The sequence below is a fragment of the Brachyistius frenatus genome, unplaced genomic scaffold, assembly GCF_029030835.1.
Source record: "Brachyistius frenatus isolate BFR_SWC_R1_liver_20210118 unplaced genomic scaffold, ASM2903083v1 Contig_101, whole genome shotgun sequence".
NCBI lineage: Eukaryota > Metazoa > Chordata > Actinopteri > Embiotocidae > Brachyistius > Brachyistius frenatus.
This window is the reverse complement of record NW_027210700.1, coordinates 1,369,153-1,387,898: the sequence shown is the minus strand read 5'-3', so window position 1 is coordinate 1,387,898 and position 18,746 is coordinate 1,369,153. Positions and strand designations below refer to the sequence as shown.

At 44.4% G+C, this 18,746-nt stretch overlaps 1 protein-coding gene across 2 annotated transcripts in view; it reads right to left on the bottom strand.

Moving 5' to 3' along the window:
* hivep3a (HIVEP zinc finger 3a) overlaps positions 1 to 18,578 on the bottom strand; it is a 42,643-nt gene extending 24,065 nt beyond the window's left edge. Inside the window, exon 1 of one of the 2 annotated variants that reach the window (XM_069711502.1) lies at positions 18,427 to 18,578. The gene's annotated coding sequence lies outside the window, so the exon portion shown is untranslated. Of the gene's footprint in view, positions 1 to 18,045; positions 18,182 to 18,426 lie in introns of those variants that run through there. The other variant, XM_069711503.1, reaches the window with a different exon arrangement.
* Between the last annotated feature and the right edge of the window lie 168 nt (positions 18,579 to 18,746).

Sequence of the window (18,746 nt, the reverse complement as noted above, 5' to 3'; positions counted from 1 at the left end):
TGCTGTGGATTCATTTTGAACCTCGAGCTATACAATACATTAACATTTAGCCGAGGCTGAATAGAAAAAAAAAAAGAAAAAGAAAAAAGGTCTATTTTGGAAGATGCAGATGCTGTGGGTATGTCCGCCTAATTTCAGTTTAGCCACCATTTTATTTGCAGAAAAGTTTTGCACCGCTTAAGACGACATAAACCTGCGGTGGAGAAGAAAGAATCTGTTAAGGGGAAAGGCACAAAGGCTTTTCTTTGTATTGTTATTTTCTGACTTGCTTTGTAATAATCCCCAGCAGGAGATTCTATTTTATCCATCTATTTATTTACCTCCGACAGAATCAGCTTCTGTGGCAAATGACCATAAAAAAAATAGCATTTTGCATTGTAAAAATCTGGATTTATGCAGGTCAGACTTTAAACAGGTCAAGGCCTTCCCTTCTCTGAACGCTGCTTCACACTAAAGCCCCGTGGTTTTTTTTTTATTCCACATCTCCCATCTAATCTCCAATAGTGATCTACATTAGACCGGGGCAGACAACCTTCAGCCCAACGACGTGCAGGAACGGAGCAAAAGCCCGAGGCCAAATCAGGATGTTAGTGCCTCTGGCTGGATGAAGAAACACTAAATACATGCTCACCCCTCACGCTTGGCTGCTGCACGCTTAAAATGGCTAAAAGGCTTTCTCCTGGTGTCTGTGCATTTTTAATGTGGCTGTCCCTGCTGGGTGTCGGAGAAAATTACTCAAGTTTCCTGTTCAGAGACATAAATTTCTCAATTTACCAAAGAAGAGATGCTGATGTAATGATGCTGTGTAAATGAAGCAGTTCACTACCACATGATGTCCACTAAATGTGGGGAACATGTTAGCTAATTCAACTACCATATTAACTCGGGATGTCCAGAGCCAATGTCAAAGATTAGTATCAGGTTGATGAAGTCCTTTTTTTTTTTTTTTTTTTTTTTTTTAATCGGTCTGTATCTGTGTTTTACGTCGGCGGTCGGTGATGTCACAGACAGAGAGAACAGTTTGTGGCGGGATGCAGATGTTGTACTGTGACATGTTCTGCTGACGTGTGAAATGTGTGCAGCGTGGACATATTTTAAAAAGAAAAGCAGCCTGTAATGTTTGCAACGCAGCATTATGTGAACAGAGCTGCGTTCAAAACTACTAATTTGATTCAGCAACTAACAAAGTGAGTTCACTCAGTTAACTGAGCTTAAGTTTAATTGTGATTTTTATTTACTTGCAACTGTGAATGTTCAAGTTAAGCTATTAAACCAATTTGAAGTAGAATTATGACTAATAGTCGTTGAGTATATGTTCTTACTACAATGCTGCACTAGGTGAAATTGATAACGGCTATTTATGAAGACATTTTTAGTGTTTTTATGTTCTTTTGGTCGAAAAAAAAAACTTGAAAACTTGAAGCGGAATTGTGATACACTTTTTTGTTTGTTTACTTATTAAAAAAGGAAAAGCTCAATTGCAGGTAATTTCTTCTTTATGCATTACAGCCCTATTCAACTGTCAAGCATGTATACTGTGGTTGTTTAATAAACTTTAAGTGTGCAATGTTCATCTGTGGCTCGGAAAATAAAAGTATCGGATCAGGACTTAGAAATTAGTTGTATCAGGAATTTAAAAATTTAATTATCAGGAGATCCCTAATATTCACGCTCCTCCCATCTATGTTTTGTTCTATCAATTATATCAATCTGCAGGCTTATCAGCTGTTTTGCTGCTTCGGCTGAAAACAAAGTTGATGAGAGCCGTGAGACTCAACCAACACAGTGAAGTGGCGTGATGTAAAACCAAAACAATGAGCTGAAAGATGCAAAACATATCTCAAGATGAAGGGAACTGCAGATTGGAAGGACAGTTTTCTGTGGGCTTGTCAGTACGAGACACAACTTCCACATTTCAGGCAGTAATTTGATCCAATGTGAACATAGAAATATTGATGAGAGCAGCTTTACGGGAGGTTAGCATATGTGTCAAAGCAGGAAGAGAAGAAAAACAACCACCGAATGAAATAACTTCTCTGCTTGGACATCTGACGGCCTGTTGTAGTCAGGGACGAACCGCCGTCAGCCTGAAGGACGATGACAGTGACCGGTCGATATCTGATTTTACCTAAAAGGTCAATATCGGCAAACGCATGCATCGGTCCGATCCGGCTGGGTTCGGGGTGGAGTGTCAGCAGCAGCATCCGCAGCTAAAGGCGGCGCTGGCTCCGTCCTGCAGGGCCACAGAGGAGTTTCTGGGCACCGTGCCACCTGTCAGAGGAGAGCGAACACAGCCAGTGTCCTCCTCAGCATCCCAGTGGTCCAGGGCTTCACATATGGCCCTCAACCACTGAGACAGCAGAATCTGTCACCGCCGCCTGCCTGCCACAGTACAGGGTGGTCTTCACACAGTCAGCCTGTAGTGCTTAATGACCTCTGAAATGCATTATCACTGACTGGTTCAAATGCGGGGCAGCTTGTTTGGCGTAAATTGCGTCAATAGGAGAGCAGACTGTAAGTTCAGAGTACAGAGAGTAAAGGTGAAGACAGTCTTTTTCAGGTACAGTGTACCTGCTAACTAATGTAACTGTCTCTGGATCTGTTGTGTACCTTTTAGCATGAGTTGGTATGTACACATGTATTTAAATCCAGCCAATGAATCCCAACATATAACCAGAACCGCAAAGTTCCCCTTCGTCCCTGCAGACATCCAGCCACCGACCGACCAGAGACCCCCCGTTCACTCAAGCAGCCTCCGACCAGACCAACAGACGCCCCTCTCAGCCCCGACGGCAGCGCGACCAGCAGAGGGAAGACTTCGCTGCCGCGGTTCAAACACAGATAAAAAAGCCACGAGCTCCAGAAAGAGCTGCGACTGCTCGATGACCCGGCTGCCCAACGCCGGACCATGTTGACACATGTTGAGCAGAGCTCAGCTGTGGTGGGTGGTGCTGGTTAGACTCTACTACCAAATGTTCCAATAACATACTAACTCTACGTGTGTACAAATGTACCTTTATGGACCAGAGAGGGCTGTCTGTGTGCTCAAGGGGCAATAATTACAATTTATTTTACTGTGCATCACATAATCGTGACCAGAATACATATATCCTCCAAAGTCAACACACCATGCACCAGAATACATTTTCATGGGTCTTGTACTTTTCTTAAATGTCTAAGTACTCCTGATGGTGATGTACTGAAGTGCCTGTTTTGTTGGATTTCACGCTTGTATTTGCCAGTTTAGTTCACTGTGTTGAGGTATGACTCTTGTTTTTGTCAGAGCTGGAGTTTTATTTGTGGTCCTTATTAAAGTGAAATCAAACCAAATGTATCAGATATGAGGTCAGTCTCAGTATTTGAATTAAAATTAAAAATTAAAATTAAAAGGAAGCCAACGGAAAACTCCTTGATTGACCACTTGGGGCTGGCTCCCAAAGTGAGTCAGTGCCGCAACCAACAGTGACGTCACCCGTTGGTTTGTGAACATCCGTTATGAAGCCTCGAGTTTGAATTTTGGCCGTCGCCATCTTGCTAGTTCGGAGCGGTTTGGAGGAGGAAGTGATCATATTTGGACGAGCTGGGAGGAGCGAGCGATGGATCCGACTCAATCTGATTGGAAACCTGCCGATGCCATGTCCCGCCCACCGATAGCCATAATCTATTTGCGCCACAGGTCTGTCAATCGAACTGACACGCCCACAAAAAACACAGCTTTTTGAATCTTATTGTTTTTAGATTAATGATGGAATTATTTTCAGATGCACTGCCGGAAATCTAATAAGAAGGAGCTTGATGCTAAGCTAAGGCTGTAACTTTATATTTGAAAGTTGATCCAACATATCAAATATATGTAACTGTATAACAATATTTTGTAATTCATAATTTTAAGATAATAATTATAATAGAGCATCAGAGCTCTCACTAGTTTGCATTGTTGGTGTTCCTTTGTAAAGAGCACTGCCTTTCTTCACAACAACAACAAATCCAACGACTAACCTGCTAACTTCAAACAAAAAGGGTCAGTGGAGGCTCCAGAGACCGGAGGAGCAACATCGTCTGTACGACCCGTACAGAAGCTCAGAAGAATGTCTCTCTACCGGTCAGACAGCAACATTTATATGCAAGAAGATGTGCGGAGAGTAAAGACAGGAGGTGGGCAGAGGGGGCCGCTTTAAACTTCTACAAACGGGAGTTTTTGCCAATAAACCATCATGCTTAGTTTTTTGTTATTAGGGAGCAGAAAACAGAGGCAGACAGGAAACAGGGGCAGTGACACACGGGGGGGTGCAACAAAGGTCATCAGCAGGAATCAAACTGGCGACACGGTAGTTATGTAACTCGCAGCTTGAAAACAAAGAGGACAAACTTCCTCAAAATGTCAAACCAGGGGCTCGTTTTTTCCCGTTACAAAAACACAAACAGAAAAAAACAATAGGGCTTTCGCACCATCGGTGCTCGGGCCCTAAATATCAAACAGCAGAAGACAGCCAACGCTGAAGGTGATACAACTATTACGACCAGAATCCCTCAGTTACGTCCCATCAGCATCACCAGCATTTGGATTTGGGGCACTGGGTTGAAGAGCAGCTTCTGAAACTAACCATGTATTCAACATCTGACATGACAAACACGGCAATATATTATCGCTGTAATGTTTTTATTTATTTTAGGTTTCAAGTTAAATATTGAGCCACCAAAAGATGAGGTAATAGTTTTCGTTATTTCACCATGTGGTTAGATCATGGGAACTCTCAGTTCTGCCAACAACATGTAATTCAGCTTATTTGTATTTGGCCTGACGAAAGTCAATACTTTGTGGCCTTAAGTTATATAAACAGGATGGATTCAAACAACTGGCCTTATGACAACATTAACATGACTAACGTGTGTGTATCATGTAGCTTGAAGGGTATTCACTCCATCAATAAAAACAGTATGATATTAATATCTACAGAAACTCGGGAACAATAGATTCTTTTACAGAAAAGTGGAGAAATCATCTATTTGGAGTCGCAGCAAGCCAAATCAGGAACAAGGAAGGAGGCACAAAGAATGGGAGGCATTGTGCAGGCCGCCAGAAAACAAGTTGGAAACGTTGAGAGGAAATGCTAATTATAGAAAAATGACCAGCCGCTTGCTATATTTGTCACCACATCTAAGTTGGGCGGCTCCCGCGAGTGTTTGTGGTGTCGGGATGCGAGTGTGGCTTTCTGTCCAGCCGCTGACTGAGACTCTGACGCTGTGTGTACACTCTCATCACCATCACCATGACAAAGAAAAAAAAACTGCTGCAGGCTCCACCTGCAGCCGAACGAGTGGCCTACATCTCGTAAAGCTGTGTGAATCAATACGTCTGGACAGGAAGCACAACACTAGGATTCATACCAACTAGTAACCGAAGGAATCCTACGTTTTCTGAACCAAAGGAATTCGTGTGTTCAGGCGTTTCCATGCGATTCATTCGATATCTCAGTTCTGTAGCAGGAAACCCCGACTGATGCTCGCAGCTCACACTTCATACCTGATGACATCACCTCTGGTTTCCTTCTCTGACATGTCAAACACTACCTGACATCACAAAAGAAACAATCGGGGAGTTGATCCACTTTGAACTGAGAGATGTTTGATTTTTTTTTTTTTTAAACAGCAAACCCTCAATACAACTACAAAAATGAATCAGTTTGTGTCAGGAGTCCGGTTTTCCTCTGTTTTCTCTGAGATCCCCTCTCCTCCTGTGTCCCCTCAGTCCCCTGTCTTCTTGTCTGTGGCCACGCCCCTCACCAGTCCCAGCAGATGCAGCCACTCACCCCTGATCACCACCTGCAGGTGTGCTGCATCTCCCTGATCACCTCCCCAGACTATATGCACCCTGCCCCTGCACTCCTCTGGTTGTCGGTTCATTTTTGTTAGTCCTCCGTCCGTCCGTCCGTCCGTCTGTCCGTCCGTCCGTCCGTTCTGTTCTGTTCTGTTCCGGTTCCTCCGGCTGTCTGTTCCTCCTGCGGATCTCCCTGTCAAAGTCACCAGTCGGTGGAGTTGCCCTCCCGACTCGGAGGATTATTGAGTCCGTTCCTTCCAGCGTTCCTGTCCGCTGGTCTGCCGGCTGCCCTGCCAGCCGTGTCTCCCCGGATCTGTCGGTCGAGTTGCCCTCCCGACTGGAAGCAAGTGGACACGATAGGTGCCACCTTTTGGTTTGTTTTTGTTTATTGCAATAAAGACTGTATTTTGGAACTGATACCTAAGTCTGTGAGCTTGCATTTGGGTCCTTGTAAACGCCACCACATGACAGTTTGATCATTTATTAACGGCTTTAGCCATTTTTAAGCAGTAATGTCAAACATTTTGACAGATTTTTGTCATTAGGGAGTATTACGTGTCAAATAAACTGAGTTGTAGGAACACATCTCTCAAAGCAGCGGCACATTCAGACTCAAACATGTTATATTATATTATGATATTATTGTGAAAACTAGTTGTAGTCCTACATTTGAAAATATCACAAAAACCTGATGTTGTAATAAGCCGAGCTGGAACATTATGAAAGCTGTGATACGTGAGAACATGATGAACAGGAAACTGCAGTGGAGAGACTCTCCACCTCACCAAACATCCGGTCCTCCTGCAGTCACACCAGGCTGCCAGCTCTTGTCCAGCCCCTGCAGTCAATCCCCCAGACCAGAACCAGGTGGTACCAACAAGAGAAGCCCGGATGGGACGGCGGTCGCAGGAGTGAACTCCTGCAGCACGACGCCAGGCTTTCCGCAGGAAAGAGGCTCGTCAGGACGACCGACGCGTCGTCGATCTGTCGGAGTTTCCTCTGATCCATCGGGTTCATGTCTGATAGCTATTTGATCAAACTCCTAAATTCTTAATCTGTCATCTATGTCAGGAACTAGCTCCATTCTTAGTAACCAAACCTTCATCTGCTCCCATCATCACTGCTGCTATTCTCTTCATTTCATCATAATTCATATGCCCAAATAACAATTCATATAATTTATCCTTGGGGTAAATATCATTCAATAACTACACTCATTGAGACCCATCTGTTCTGTGTATTTCCTGGAAGACATCAGGAGGAGATCCCTTTAAAGGAGAAGTCATGCTTTAGATTATTTGACTGATCATTTTTGTGTATTAAAATCAAATCTTTTTCCCTCCGTTCGTAGGGTAGTGCCAGGAAAATCTTAAGTACAAATATGAATAATTGTGGCTTTATACTGCTACAGGTCTGATGCTTCGTTTTCACACTTCTGACATACATGGTCAACTTACAAGCTTTTTCCAGGGCTTCCAATCGCATCACATGGTGCTCACCAATGGAGGGAGTTTGCGCCGTTGTCATAGAGACGGATCTTTTGACATAGACCTCACAAGTATATTGAGTAATAGTAGTTTCAGAACGAGTGTCTCTGTTGAAAGCTCGTAAGTGGACCATGAGTTGGGATTCTTGTCTGACCACCTCAAGGTGTCCGTCGGGTTCACCGAGCGAGATTTAAGACTTCGTAAGACCTTTTTATTACCTCATAAAAAGCAGTCCGTTTCACGGCTGCAGTATTGCAGCATCACAGAAAACCAGTAGGCACCATATCAAGTAGAATTATTCTTTATTATATTATCTAAATTTAATATTGTTATTCTATGATTCAAGCTCAATTTATAGGAGAAGCCTGCAGCAGAATAATCCCACTTTCAGTGTATAAAATCTCCTGGAAACCTACAATCTTTTCTAGCAGAATTTAAGACTTTTTAATTCCCATTAAAGTCCTTTTTTGAGGAAACCTACAGACACCCTGTATTTCCAAAGCCATAAGTGATGCTAAACTTGTGGCCAACGTGGAGGAGAAAGTCTCTTGAGTTTACATGCCAACAGATTCATCTCATCAATGAAGCTAAATCAAATAAAACAAATAAAGATATAAGTGTCCCTTGGAGAGGGAATGTTTTTGTCAGTGTCCAAGTCTGCACACAAGCTGCCATGGAAGAATGTTACTGATTTAAAATGGAGTAAAACTGGCACCAGTATGATTTAAGATTTTGATACTTGACTGTTTTTGAAACATCTTGTGGTTCATACCAGAAGCAGTGTTAAGGTTTGCCTGGAGATACTTTGCTTCTACACGGCTAATAAAGTCTACTGAGAGCGGTTTGGCTCGGGAAGAAGAAGAGAAAGCTGCTGAGGCGGCGATGCCATGAAGATGTTTCAAACCAAATCACCACCAATATCTGCGCTGCGAGAGTGCACGGTGTATCGGGGCATGAAAAGAGCCGGGTAGAAAAAAAGCTAAATCAGGAAGCTAATGGAAACCAGTGAATAGCTGATAACAACCACATGCAAAGTCTTCTCGGTAGCCTGAATGCGTGCAGCAGGCAGGAACGCTGCATGATGTGATATAACTCGCATGGATCAATACTAACACAGTTCAGCCTGATGCATCTGGCTGAGCTGTGTGCTGGGTTAAAGCAGGATACAGACTACAAAAGTACATCCCACCCTGCTTTTATTTTAAGCAAAAAAACAAAAAAAGTTGCTGACCTTTTGTGCGTCCACCTCATTAAGACACAGTTCACTTCAGAGGCCAGCGTGCCAATTTTGGTAAAAAAAAAAAAAAAAGAAAAAAAAAAAAAAAGAGCACAGCTCGGATCAAAGCTTTTTTTTTTTTTTTTTTTTTTTTTTTTGAGCTGGGCTCTAAATGCAAACCAATCTGCTTGGATCTCAAGGTGATGTAATGCAGGGAGAGAGCAGCCATATGTTCTCTTATTTCACCAACAGTGAATCAACAGACAGGGATGAGGCAGCCTGCCAGAGAGCCGCCTGTTCAGAGATCCATATCGTCCGCACACCGAGAAGCTGCTGTTGCTGTAGCCACCGCTAATATTTTGACATACACTTTATGATGCAAAGCAATATTTGGGACGTGGCTGCAAATGATACCGAGGTCTACCTGTAGGTAGCTGCTGAGTCAGCGGTATCTCAGTGTGAATCCAGGCTATCTACCAGAGCTGCAGGAGGACAAAAGACCTACTGAGGGACAAATCCAGACAAACGGACATAACTGCTGTTATATAACACCAAAGCCTGCAGTCTACTACATACAGTCTTTTCTCTGCTCAGAAAAAAAACACCAACTTTATCGACAATGGCAACGCCAACAGGAAGCAGAGGAGAGGACAGTGATGCAATCCAAACTCTCCACGGAGTACATGAAACACCGAGTGTGACCGTACGACTTTACAGCAGCTCAAATCACAAAGGGTCAAATCAAGTTCAGTTTGATTGTTTTTCAGCTCTTCGTTTTGATACTTTACTGGTGAACATGGTGGAGCACAGGACAGACAAAGAACCAGACATTTCCTTCTGAAGTAGGTAGACACCAAAACAGAGCTAAAAGAGAGTTAATACTGGACTTACAATAAATATGATCTGCTGTCACTCCACATCTGATTTTCATTCTTAAATAAAACCTGGTCACCGTTCAGCTTGAAATAGTTTTAGCCCGGAACTGGTAGCTCCGATAAATTTGAGACTTTTAGCCACATTTCGACCAAACTAGTTGTGGCAGGTCACAACACAACAATCTGGCTCTTGGATAATACGAGTATTTGCTCCAAACTGTTTGCTATGTGATATCTATGATATAAACAATAACTGTCAGAAGTCTTTTTACATCTTCGTACCTGCAGACCCAAAACTTCTGGAGTTTGTTTTAGCAACGCAGCAGTTGTATTTGAAATGTTGTGGCTGAGAGTTGGAGCAGCAGTCGTATCATTAGTCTTGATATGTTTGTGTACAAACTGAACTTCACCGCTGAACAGACCAGACTGTCTGCATTTGCTACAAATTTCCATTCATAACAAAAGTACAAAGTAACTCCAGCTTCCTCTTGCCAACATTCAGGGTGCAGACATCTTTTATCATAGCAGCTGTCACGTTGCAGGACTGACCGAGGCTTCTGCGATTACCTTCAGTGGGTCTGGGCAGAATGTTTGATTTGATAGTAAAATATTTCATATGTTTTCAATAATGAAATAAATCATAATGCATTTAGAGTTGATAATTCCTTGGATTATGTCACAAAAGTCTTCTTGATATAATCCAAACAATAAATTGAGCAGTTGATTATTCGATCAACAGAAAACAAATATCCAAACATTTTGATTGGGCAAAAAGTAGCAATCCGAAGACGTCACCTCACCTGTGATGGTTAATGTACCAATGAGACATACAGGAAACAATCACATCAATAAGATAACCCAGATAATGAGCAGCAGCCCTCAATACCACTGTGACATGGTCATAATCTCATTTTCCAAATGTCTGACATGTATGGAGTCAAACATTAACCATCCTCTGTTCTGTTGATTGTCACTGGCACAACAGTTATTGAAGTTATTAGTGTTTAATAAGGAGAAATGTAAAATGTCTGACCTGAAGAAGCCCCGTTGAATAATGTAACCTATGATATAACTAGACATCTCATCAGAGAAGTTTCTGCTAAATGTTGTATGAATTTAGTCTTTTCCAAAGAGCAAACGTAAGGCATGAACTTAGGCCCATTTTGTTGTGTGTGTGTGTGTGTGTGTGTGTGTGTGTGTGTGTGTGTGTGTGTGTGTGTGTGTGTGTGTGTGTGTGTGTGTGTGTGTGTGTGTGTGTGTGTGTGTGTGTGTGTGTGTGTGTGTGTGTGTGTGCGCTAGGTGATTTGTGAATGAGAGCTGCAGCTGACAGGCCTTCTGCATGACAGGCTGCTCTCTCTACGGGGGTCACCGAAACCAGAGGCCCTTCCACCTCGCAGAGCAGCCCAAGCTGGGTCCATACGCTCGCCTCCGGGTCACTGACGGCATCCAACCCCCCCAGCAGAGGGCTGCAGCGCGGCCAAGGGCCTAACAACTCGCAGCGAGGGCACACATGCTCCGATGCCCATGCACCTCTACACACACGCACACACACACACACACGCGCGCACGCACGCACACACACACACACACACACACACACACACACACACACACACACACACACACACACACACACACACACACACACACACACACACACACACACACACACACACACACACACACACACACACACACACACACACTGCATGTAAACACCACACTTAACACCCAAGCGTACGGCGCTCACCGAGCACACGTGCAAGCTTTCCTGCCAACACGTTTTCCTGCACACGAGCACACGGACAAGCGAACGCGTAGGCAACGATGTAAACACACGCACAAACACACACAGGCGAGCGTATCCTTTCATTAACGCGGACGAGAGTCAATTTCCGCTCCCGTCGTTTTAAGCCGGCTGCTGGCGGAGAGGAAATCTGTTCACTTACGGCGGTTCTGACATTTAAGCTGGTGTCTCTGCGGCCGGGGGAAGTCCCCCTGATGGATGACCGTGGACACACCAGCGTCCCCTACCGCACGGCTACCTGCAGTGTTTGCCACCCGGATCCACGCATCTTACACACTTGAGAGTGCTGGTTACGTGACACATCTTAAATCACGAACGTGAGATTTTGCACGAGGAATCTGTGATTTATTACTGCTGTAGAGCTTAGGGTTAAAAAAAGAAAAAAAAGAAAAGGGATTTCACAGGTTGGAGGGAAGGACATGCAGTTTGATGATATATTGCATTGGGAAGAGATTTGTTCCAATAAGAGCAATGCAAGTTCAGCATTATATACTGCAGCCGCTGCTCATTTCCTACCGAGGCTGGAGCGGATGGTCAGAACGAACCCGCTCTGATGTTCGGAGCTGGTTGAGGACATAAATGGACCTCGTTTACTGATAATACATGTTATTATTTTAACAACTCATAACCAACCTGTAGAGAACAGCTCAAATAAGTGCTTTAACTTATGGCCGGGAGATTTCTAGACATTATATGGATATCGTTATATAGCCTAAATAGTGTTTTACGGCGTATGAAACTCTTCCAGCTGTCAGTCATTATATCTGCATTATTGATGATTATTTATCACAAATATTTTGTAAGAAGCACCAAAAGACATCACTACAATGTTGTTGCAATATTGGTACGAAGGTATTTGGCCCAGAAATATTATGATATTTGATTCTGTTCACCAACTGATTCATTTTGAGGATCAATTAAGTCATTTTATGAAGCAAAACTTCAAAAAATATTACTATCTCGTGGAAATTTGCTTATTTGATATTATTGTTCTATGATCGAAATAAAGTGAATATATATTAGTTTTGGACTGATGAAAAAGACAGAATGTCAATTTGGGCTCTGAAAAATGTCAAACACACATTTTTCACCTTTTTCTGGTTCATCAACAAAACCATTAATCAGTTATTAGAGAAATTGAGCAGATAAACAACAACAAAAATGTTCCTAAATTGCAGGATTTTTGTTTAGTGTTGAAAAACTGACCACTGATCATTTTGATGGTTAAACTAGAAAATGTGAAACACCGAGAGATTTACACATTTTTAGAGTTGACTCAGCAAAGTTCTCCAGAACTTCTCCCAGGTCAGATTCCTGTTCCTCTTCCTCTCCATCACACAGTTTAAACATACATGATGTAAAACGGATACTATTCAGTTCTACTATTCAGAGTTGTGTTTGTGTGAACAGCCACACTCAAAGGAGGGTTGAAAACTCTGTCGTCACCAACACAATCAGACAGTGATTGTTTGCATGTGGTGATGACAGTCCGGGATGATGTGTTCTCCAAACACATTCCCACTCCGTCACCGGGAAGACTTTGCTTTGATTCAGTGAAGTTGTGATTGTACGTTTGCTGAGCCTTTTCTCCTTTGATAGGAGCCTGTGAGAGCGGTGTGGACAACATGAGTGAGGCTCCACAGAGACAAGTGCCCTCACATTTCACCTGCTACCAAGGACACCGGCCTGACTGGCACTTGAGGGATGAGGCGCCCGCTGGTGACTCCAGAAGATGGAGCTGCATGAATATCAATGTTGTCCTCTGACTGCGCTGCCCTTGGCTGAACAGAGGGACCTTTGACGGGGTCACAGCACAAACTGGGAGTGTGTGCCATTTCATAATGCAACAGCACGCCGTGGGCTGGAGGGAGTCGCCTCCGGAGCCGCGATGCTCGTGTCAAAAAAAAAAAAAACACCACACACCTTTCTGTCTCCGGTGGTGAACACAGAGGAAGGCATTCGGGCTTCGGGCCTGTCGGTGCCACAATATGTCCCCGGATGGACATCTAGCTGGGAAGCAGTGACTGTAACCTACAGGGACCCATGACAAACGGACACAATCACACATCCGGAGTCGGTAGGTTGTTGTGGATGAACGCGCCGGCACACTGCGTTACAGCAGTTGTCAACAACATTGTTGTTCTGCATATAGATTTCCACTTTACATGTCATTGCTTATAAAATATGAAACAATAATAATTCTACCTGCAGCAGCTTTTCATGAGGATGATTCATACACTTGATTTCTTATCTTATGTGAGTAAAAGTCCAGTAATAAACATATTTACATGATCTTTGAAGCAACGACCATCAACTGATCGGGCTCATTTGATTGTCGGGTTGTCGGGCAAAAGCAGAAACAATCAGGGTCCAAATGTTCTATTGTTTTGATTATTCTCTATTAATTGATAAATACTTTGAAAGGTCAATAATTTGTCCATCGAATGCCCGTTGTAATTTCCCAGAGTCCGAGGTGATGTGTACAAATCCTTTTGTTTATTCGACTATCAGTCAAATATAACAACAAACATTCTCATTGGCGAAGCTGCTTTCAGACAACTCTGAATCCAAACGTGTTCCAAAACAACAAAGTAAAACAAGGTTTGAACGACGACACTCACACAATGAAACGATGGTTCAAATGAACACAGCGTAGGCAGAGACGTTGTGACGTTCAGTCCCGAGTCCACATCGTCCTACAGTTCCCACAATGCAACTCAATTTCCATCCGTTCCATTTGTTGGTGGATGTCTTTCAAACTCCTGCTGCTAGTTCGTCACACAGGCTTTCTATTAGGACTTTCTGATGGTGCAGGCCAGAGTAAACAACTGCTTTCACAGAGTAAACAACTGCTTTCACAGAGTAAACAACTGTTTTCACAGGCTGACAGGTGCACATAAACATTGTTAAATCACTGCTACGTCCTCTTTTTGTGTTACACATAACGCGGCGGTTTCATCGGGCAGCTTTGTGACTTTTATGTAAATATTTCTTCCATTTCATTGAGACGTGAACATGTCTCGGTACACACTTCATATTCAGCATGTAACACGCGGGACGAGAGAAAACAGGAAGTTACAGATGATGTTCGTGGGATCCTTCCAATCCCGTAAAGCTGCCTGGTCACGTTGTCCTCAGCGTGGAAAGGCAGAGCGGCTCTCCGATCTCCGCGTCAGACCAATTTCCAGCCGGTTTTAGAACAGATATTTCTGCCGGTGTTGTCATGCAAAAGAAATCCAAAACACTTTGTATTTGCGGTGAAACCTGCTGCCGTGAGGTCTGGGATCAGGTCGCAGCTTCTGAAGCATCACTTCCACCACCGCTTGGTGATCGGTGGGCACACGATGAATAAAAACATCCCACGTCAAGACGTCATAATCTTGTGCCTGTAAGCGAAGGCTTTCATTCAGACTCATTCGTGCTGAGAGTGAAATATAAATGTGTTGTTGCATCTCTTATTCAGACTTGAGATGGATTTATGAGAATCGGTCACATTTTAAAAGCAGGATGGAACATTTTTTTTAAAACAAAATATTCTTTTAGGAAGAACATCAGGTCCATGTTTTCCAAACCAGCCGTCCTACAACAACCACTGACAGCAGCTGCCTGCTGTTGCTCTTCAGATGAGTGATGGATGCAGGGACACAGCAGAGGACTGTTGTGTCCCTGTGCAGCCGTCTTAAAGTGAAGGACGACACCAGGGGAAAAGAAAATGATAGTAAACAACCACGGTCACAGCCACCGACTTTTCCATGGACTCTTTTGAGGAAAGAAATTCCCAGTCGAGGACGCGGAGTGACAAAAGAGAAGCCGGAGAGTTCGACCCCGTCGAGGAGGAGACGGCAGCACGACGAGACGCAGGGACGACAACACAACAGCAACAAGCGAGACAACACTTCACCCGCAACGACTCACGAAGCACATCTGTCTGGATCCGCCATGGATCACCGGGGCCGTCACGATCCAGAAATTTCAGTTGATGATTAATTGGCGATCAACAGCTTCTTTTTAAGTCACCGTTGTCGTCTGAACCTCCTGATAAACAGTCGGTGGCGCTAATTGTCAACTCGTGGGCCTTTAAAGCGAAGCAGAAACACACGGCGAGATGAGATGACGTCATTTAAAGAGCGCCACTCAAACATCAAACAGGGGGAAATATGTATTGATGAAAATATGACGTTTCTGTTCGTGTCATCCAGCTGTTTTTTTATAGCCACGGATGGAAAATGATTCTAACTATTCGGTTCAAATAATTGTGATCAGGCAATATGTCAAAATTGTAACAAGTCTTTGCATTATTACTTCACAGCAACGCCTTTTCCTTCATATAATAGGAGTTACAAATACATGTAACATGTGGTGCGTGTTCACAGACATCAGATTCATATTTCAAATGTTACGCTAAGTAAGCCTAAAATAATTGATCACAATTCATTCTGATCTCAATCAACTGATAGAGAAATGAATCAGTAATTTGAATAATTTACCAATGAAAAACTGTGAAACCCTCACGGGCTTCTTTAGTGGAAGTATGCAATCCAAAAAAAGCCCTTTAACAGACCTCACGTTGGGATTTATTTGTTCTCTTTCATCACATTTTACCAATAGATGAATTGATGATGAGAATATCCATCATTTAATAACTTGTTCAGGACCGGTGGACGCTCCCTTCCTCCCGGTGGCATGATAATATCGTATTACTCTGAAACATGGAGCTCCACTGAAACTCTGTGTGTCTGTGGAGAATCGACTCATCCTGAATCTAAAACCGATCATGTTCAGGTGGAGGGATGAAAGAATGTGTCCTGTTGAATTGGAGGGTTTTTGCAGCAGAGCTGTGTTGAAGCTGTCCTCAGATGCCCCCCCCCCCCCCCACCACACACACACACACACACACACACACACACACACACACACACACACACACACACACAAAATCCAGCAGGCATCATAGCACAGAGGAGTGTCTGAGAGCTGCAGAGCTGATATCCGTGCAGTGGGTCATGTTCTTGCTCTCAGTGGGCTCATCCTCAAACATACCGTTTATATTTCAGCGGGATGTTGAAGCTTATCCACTTGGTCACGACACTGACACCCAAATCAACCCACCAATTTAAGCTCAGTTGTGATTATATAATATTATCGGCGATTTGATCCGACGGCTAAAAAAACCCAACAACAACAACAACAACAACAACAAAATCGGCCCTGAACGAGGCTGTTTGTCGCGCATGATGTCATGTTGGATTCCTTGCGAGCAGGTTACGCAGGAATGTCCAGGCAGCGGGAAGCACGACGCTGTTGGAGCGGGGCGGCTGGGTTTGCTGTTGCGTGTGGCCGCGAAGCAAATACATCGCTCGTGTTAAGTTCAGACTCCGAAACGAGGTGCACATATTGAAGAAGCGAAGTGCTTGTATTGTCTAAAGACTCGGGGTCTGCTTGTTTATTCGGCATCCAGTCATCCAGTGAATGTGGACCTTTAGTCCTGATTCTCTTCCAAAGCTTCCTCCGGAATAGGAGTGAGCAACGGGGGCAGGAGGAAATACAACATTTAAAACGAGGCCGTGCTTGTAGGTGGATGATATATTTGCCAAGGAAAAAAAAAGAGGACAATTTACGAAACGTCTTGAGTCATGATCTTTTACGGGCATGCGCGCTCGCAGACGAATTACTAAATATTTAAGTGCCGGATTTTTTTTTTTGAATGGAGGCTGGTTCGCTACAAACGAGGCGCATAGTGCTGATGGAGCCCGGAGCACCATCACGCGCTGCCCGCTGACACGGCCAATATCCACGAGCCATACATGACCAATCACACACACACACACACACACACACACACACACACACACACACACACACACACACACACACACACACACACACACACACACACACACACACACACCTGTGTTAAACAGTCTCATTTGGGCTTTTTTTTTTTTTTTTTTAAGATGGAGTAACTGGGTAAAAGGCAGTGGCTGCTGTTATTTGAGGCACAACAACACCCGCACCGCGGGGTGCTCGAGCGTCGCACCGGCGGTACAAAGCGACGCAGATTAACAAAACACTCGGGACACTAGTTTTTCTTCCCAATGCCACACACACACACACACACACACACACACACACACACACACACACACACACACACACACACACACACACACACACACACCGACCCGAGTTGAGCTACTACAACCAGCGTCAAGCTACCAGGAATAACAAACCCTTCAAAATAAAACTACCCCACAAAACCGAGCGCTCCTGCCCCTGCCCGTGCTTTCACCCCGCCCCCCCGCAGCGCACTCCGCCGCTGTAACACCGCCTCGGCGGCTCCACGCGTCCACTTCCACACCTGTTTATCCTCACGCGACAAACGCGAGGCGTTTATTTTGAACTTGGGATCCAAACACTTCCTGTCTCTCGGAGGTCCAACTCCGGATAAATTGCCGCAGCTCACCACCACCACCACCACCTCCACCTCCACCTCCACCTCCTCCCTCTCACAGACAATGAATGAAGCCGGTTTGGGCAACGGGCAAAAGCCCCAAGACCGGTCCGGGTAGTCAAACACCCTTCTGACATGTTGGTGACAAACAGCACAAATACACGGCAGCGTGCCGGCTCAGCTCCATCCGCGCTGGTCACCTCACGGGACGTGGTTGGATCTCACCATTCAGAGGAAATAGAGATTTAAAACAAAAACAACAACAAAAACATGCAAAATATGAATACCCGTCCTGCAACACCGTGTGTGCGGTTGCAGGTCAACAAAGCTCCATATCAGCAGATGATAGGTGTAACAACGCCTCGCTGACAGCGGTGTGGTCCTACGTTACCTGCAGGATGCTCAACTTCACTTGTCTGCGGCGCGGCCGCGGCTTCACGCGCTGCGTCAAGTCCGGCGAGCTTCACCGCGACGAGACCGGAAACTCACAGGGGACGTCTTTCAAAGTAAAAGCGGACGGGTGCGCGTCTTCGGCCCGGGGTGTTGACAAAACAAAAGTCTCGGCTTTTAGTGGACTTGAAAACGTATGCGGCTTTCGGGTTTTGTTTAAATACAAGCAATTTGAGCTGTTTTAAGTAAAAACCTCACTCTTCTCGGCCAGCTGTTACATTTTAGACTGGAAACGCCGTATTTGATTGTAGCTGGCTTGATAGTGGCAGTTCATACAACACATCAGATGATAGGCATTATAATAACTCATTTATCATAGTACCTCCGGCTGCTGACTTCTGTCGGGTTTCAGCTCCATCGCGGGGGCTTTGTGCTTCACATCAGACTGTTACAGAGAGGGAGCTGAGCTGTTTCCGGCCACCACCGTGACTGGTCAGGTCCAGATGGTCCGCTGGTAACGGGACGGAGTGAATGCTCTTTAAAGTTGATGCTGCAATTTGCCTCCGCGCTGGCATCACCGCTGTCAAACCCCGGCAAGGAGAAAACATACACTTCCGGCCAAAAACTCCAAAATAAAAGCCAATGAACGTAGCCGACGTAAAGGTAAAAAAAAAAAAAAAAAAAAAAATGTGGCATTCCTGA